The 5,616-nt window shown below is 41.5% G+C and overlaps 1 long non-coding RNA gene across 1 annotated transcript; it reads right to left on the reverse strand.

The window, feature by feature from the left end:
- Window positions 1-412: 412 nt before the first annotated feature.
- On the reverse strand, window positions 413-937 carry LOC148595659 (uncharacterized). The gene is made up of 2 exons (XR_015913110.1): window positions 864-937; window positions 413-544 (listed from the first exon to the last, which is right to left on the reverse strand). It is a non-coding gene; the product is annotated as an uncharacterized LOC148595659 (long non-coding RNA).
- Between the last annotated feature and the right edge of the window lie 4,679 nt (window positions 938-5,616).

Genomic DNA, 5,616 nt, shown 5'->3' on the forward strand with positions numbered 1-5,616 from the left:
TGTGTGAGTGTATTCATCTCATTTCCATGAGATAATCACATAATTTATAATCACACTTTCATGAATATCAATTACAACTTGCATTTTAAAAGAACTGTTTTTACTTTTAGCAGACTCAAAACTTAATCTTTATACAGACCCTTTCTCATATGAAATTTGAGGGTGTTTTCCAAAGACTGCCATCTCTTCTTCCCACTCACTCCCACCATACTGACAGCCCTCTGCTTTTTGCTGTTATATCTCTATATACAACGGCTATCAGAAAAAGCCATTCCCCGTTCTGCATTTGAAAGGCAATATCCACACAAGCTCTTGGGCAGAATGTGCAGTGTAGGATGTATGCAGTTCAATTACCATGGAGCTCAGCTCCTTCGTGTGTGACCAGATATTGTTTTTGAATTTGTTTTTGTTGTTTTTCAGCAAGATTGAGGCTTAAAAGGACAGAAAATTTTCTAGTACTTGAGATGGAGGAAAATGCCTGGTGTTGAAAGCAGCAGAATTTAAGGACTACTGGGAAATAGGACTATTTCTGAGGGGGTAATTGCTTCTTTTATTTTGTAGTCTCTGTTGCATGGTTGGTTATCGAATTCAGATGATCACGGTAACAAAAGGGCCAAAAGCATATAACAGATTTATGTCTATCATTTTGCACACATGAAACTATCTTTTGTATTCAAATAGTCCATTTTAATCTTGGTAGAATAATTTCTGACTGCATAGCAGCAGAAATAAGACCAGAATGAGACAGCAATAAGTCTAAGGTATTTGTATTTATCTGTACTAGAGAGATGGCAGTGAGCTTTGTGTGTCGGTTAGCATTCTGCATTGCTAGATGCTTTACAGAAATCAAGCAAAAGGAAAACTGACTTTCAGGGTGATTTTGGTTTAAGACAGTGATTCCCACACGTCGTTTGCTCAGGTACCACTGCGATGGAAGGAGAACCGGGGTTACCAAAGGCATCAGCTCTCCCTGTCGCCTCCAGCGTTATAACTGGAGGAAAAGCGCTGAGCCCTACACCTTGCTCCCAGTTGGAAACCCTGGTCTAAATGAGTGATACCAATGATGATTACAGTTGGTTTTATATTTTTGCAGTACCTTTCAGACACACTTGTAAAATGGCTGAGAGCTGAAAAGGGTTTACTACTATTCAGTTAATACGTGTGACGCTAGAGAAGTGGGAAAGTGGGAAATATGCGACCTAAGATATATTTATTAATTCTGGGTTAAGATCTGGCAGTCTACCATGAAGTTTTATAGTTAGAGATAGTAACAGGAACAGTGACCTTTAATTATAGCAAGATAATGGGCACTGCTCTAGTACAGAAATGGCTAAAAATAAACGCCAGTATAAAAATACCAAGTATCTCTGAATGTGATCACATTTTCCACTAATGGAAAACATAGCTCCGGTCCCTGCATTAGTGAATAATGTTTTCTTTTACAGATATTAAGATTACATTTATATGCTCAGCTGCTCTGGTTTAATCCAAGGAATCGTATTTAGAGTAGCTAGAAAACTCTACCAGAAAGCTGTATGGATATTCCCACATTGATTTAAGATGGACTTACTAGATTCTGGTTGAGTTTGATGTGATTGGGCCTGGGCTCAAAGTAAATGAAAAACCCCAGTATAAAATTGCATATACCACAAGTAAGGGAAAATAAGGCAGATATTGTCTGAAGCCGCATTTACAGTGAGTAATTCAGGGCTATGGGAGTGGATGCGTGAGGAGAAGCAGCGGGTGCTGTTTCATTCCCAAACAACCACTCTGTGCCCCTGGACTGCTTTGGGAATGTTGTCCGAAGTGCAGTGGGTGAGAAAGATCAGGGCTGTCCCTGCAGAAGTCCCTGACCTGAGCTGCGATGCTCAATGCTGTACCCACACTATCAATGGCCTTTAGTAGCTTGGTGCACATTTGTGTGTCAGGGAGGCCTGTGACAGCTCCTAAGACCTCACTTAGGCCAAATTCTTGAAAAAGGCCCAGTGCTGAGACTCCCGTGTTTGTAGACTTTGAAATGCTTGGGATCTCCCAGTCCAGGGAGTCCACTCCAGGCCCAGGCCATGCAGTCTCTTTCCTTGAGGAAGGGAGCATTCCCAAAGTTTCTGTTTCGTCTGTGGATTGAAAGTTCTTTGGATTGTTTTCCAAATATTAAATTTACCAATCCATAGACAAAGTTGCTATTAATATGTGGAACTCCTAACTTGTTTGTCCTCCCCCCAAAAAATTAAACTGGCCTGTTGCAATTAAACCAATGACCTAGGGTAAGAAAGGACTGCTTATAGCTCAGAAATGTCTCAGAATAACACAGGTTGCAAAAGCAGACATGGGTTTCAGCTTTGAAACATATCTCTTACTTTAAAAGAAATTTCTGTATCTGGGTTTTTGTTATTTGCAGAGAGCAAGGAAATTCTCTGCTTTCCAGCTTTTACTGACAAACTTTCTGCCCATTCACATAAAGCCATTTGTGAATTGTCTTGAAATGCAGCAACAATTGCAAACTGTGAATAGTAACTCTATTAATATGCTAGTCAGGACTACCATTACGGTACAAATTACAGAGCCAGCTGAAAAACAAGTTGGACGAGCAGCTTTCTGCATGTTTAAAAGCCACCCACCACACCCCAGTCCCTGCACACATCCTTGCACAATAGGATCTTTCCGATATCTGTTGACAAACTTTGGCTAATGTTTCTGCTTGCTAGAAGGTTTTCTGCCAATAGAGCAACATATTGCAGATAAAACCTAATGAGCTGAATTTAACAAAAAAAAAAAAAAAAAAGCCATGTGGCTTCCTTGCAGTGATGCCCATCTGTCGCTGAGCGAAGCAGCAGTGTGCTGCAGCTGTACTCCTTTGCTTTTTTATCAAATCAAAATAAAGCTGTGCACCCCAGAGCCAGGTATGATAAACAGGCCAGCAAATTGCCTTACATGGGTATCATGCAACTCCTCTGTCTCACTTTTCAGAGCTGCGTAACCAGATGGCTTCTAACGGTGGGTGAAATTTTCCCTGTTATGTTTTTGGCATCGAGCTGGAGGGCTGTAGTCCAGACGTCCACCACCGAAACAACAGATATTTAAATTGAATGGGGGCCGAGATTACAGCCTGCAAACAGAACTTCAGAAGTGGAAGCGGATTTCATTAACAGCAAAGGAAATGCCTATTTAGCGTGGGCCTGGTGTGACAAAAAGGGCACAAAACAATAATGAAAAAAGGAGTCTTTGTGAGCGGCCTCGCAGCACGAGGGGGAGCTTGGCCTGCATCCAGCCTCCAGCAAGAGGCCTTTCCCTCCCTTCTTTTCCACAGGGGTGGTGGAAACAGGCAGGGCTCCCTCGGCGGGACAGGGCCTGGCCGCGGCCTCTCCTGTGTCCGAGGAGGCCACAGCGATGCTGTGGTGGGAAGTGTGGCCACCAAGAGGGCCGGGGCACATGGAGCATCTGTCTGGGACAGGGGTCCTCCTGCGGTAGAAATGCCAATATCACTGAAGTTAAGGACGTCAGATTCTCCTGGATGATCTTTTTTTGTTTGTTTTCCTGGTTGATTTGTCAGACCAGCTGGAAGTGTATGATGTTAAAGGGGTTTGTTCTGCATTTAACTGATCGCTAAATGAATGCTAGTGAATTTATTTCGGAAAATAAACAAATAAAAACCACCCAGTTCCTCTCTGGCACAGTGCTTCGGGAGTGGAAACTTTGTTAATGTGTGTCATGCCTCTGTGTGTGGGTTTTAAGTTCAGTTAATTCTAGTTAGTTCTAGAATGTGGAACTCAACATTTGCTGCCAGCGTGTACACAAGCCCCTTCCATGCCTGGGAATGTGCAGCAGATTTGCACAAGTTTTCACTGTCACCAGGAGAAAAGTATGAAACAGAACAGATTGAAAGTGCTTTAAAAATTGATTGCTGACAAACTTTTTGAGCACATTTTACCCCTACAAATTTGGACTTATCTGAACAATTGTGCTGTGTGTGTGTGAGTCAGTGTCTGGTTTGTGAAAACGGTGAGGGAAATGTCACTTAGCCTATTCAGCACAGTTGTACTAACATTTTGAAGGCTAAAGCATCTCAGTTGTAAACCCTCAGGCTAAACAAAAAATAAAAATGTCGTATTTATAAAACCAGATGAATAAAGGCAGAATTAACAATTTTTGTCCCTGAGTCATTAAAAGCTATCTGGATCCATCATCCTGCTGAAGATCAGACTATCTGTATCATGTGCCTTTGCATGTAGGGAGGAACATCATTTCGGGCACAGGTGTCTGAAGAAGCTGATCTCTTCACCCCAAATACAAGTACTATTGTACTTGTACAAGTGCATTTCAAGAAAATATGCCTTTACTAAAGCTGAACAAAGTAACATCTGAACTTTAGAGATGCTGCAGGTTGATACTGAGAGGAGAATCTAGCATAGTTAGTTCCTGTGCTGGAGGCCTTGTTGGATAACAAATTTCAGCATCGTTAATACTGTCATCCCATCCTGTTTGAGTGAGATGGTGAAAGCTCTATCCACATAATGTAGATGAGACAGGACAACCATATGATCAATGTCAGAATAAGCCTTAATTCGCATCTTTCCTCTTCATTGTGTTGGGGCTGCATCCTGTCAATATAAGAGTGTGCTTGTCTCCAAAGGGGTGTCAGAATTAACTTGAAGAGTGATGAGCTACGTACAGTGCTACGACATCTAAATGCAGATGAATGGAGTTTTCTTATTTTTGGAAGTGATGATGAATGCCATCTTGAATAGGTTTTGCTTGAGCAAAGCTCTATGCTGATGGTCAAAATCTGCTCAGAATTGTTCTGTGAAGTACGATTTTTCCTTGCATGCCCTGTCACCTGCTTTCAGAAGCAAGCACTTAACTTATGTCAGGATTTCTATATGGCTGTTGTTTTTGATTTTGTTGCATTTGTTATGTTCATAATGTTGTATCATTTTAATCCTTTTGCATTTCATTTCTGATCAGTAAGTTGCATGGAAAGTCTCCTGGAGTACCATGAACACACCTTTGTGAACCTTTTTCATGGTGCTGCAATTTTCCTAAAAGTTTGATGAACAATTAGACTTTTTCCTGGCATTTTATTCATAACTGCAATTTCTTCCTTTTAGCCAAGCTGTAGTAGAGGGGAAGAATGAAAAGATGGCTGAGCTAAATATAGCCCTGAGGATGAAGCATAACAGGCTGTCCAGGACCTCTGTGATAGAAGAAGAAAGAAATTCCTTCAGAGAGGACTGAGCACTCTCTTGCTACAGAAGTTGTACATGATATATGAGAATGGAGACTGCTGAACAGCATGCTTGGAAAAAGGAAAATCCTGGGATGCTGACCCAGAAAATTAACACAGTGGTTAGCCCAAAATGGAAGAGGAGTTTCGTGGCTCTTTTTCCTGAACTTGTGACAGCTGTGACAAAGCTATATGCTAGAGTTACAACTCCAACTTCATTCTGAAAGTTCGCATGTATAAGGAAAAGTCACGTGTTTGTAGAGCTATAATGACGTCCTGGAGTGAATACTACAGTGTGACCTGGGGTGCATACACCATCACAGGCAGTACTATAGAAAGAAGTTCACCCAGTCTCTCCTTCCACATTTAAATCTCTGCTTGTACTTCCAGGAGTA

Source organism: Tinamus guttatus, unplaced genomic scaffold (assembly GCF_059628265.1).
Source record: "Tinamus guttatus ecotype Peru unplaced genomic scaffold, ASM5962826v1 Tinamus_guttatus_pri_ptg000079l, whole genome shotgun sequence".
NCBI lineage: Eukaryota > Metazoa > Chordata > Aves > Tinamiformes > Tinamidae > Tinamus > Tinamus guttatus.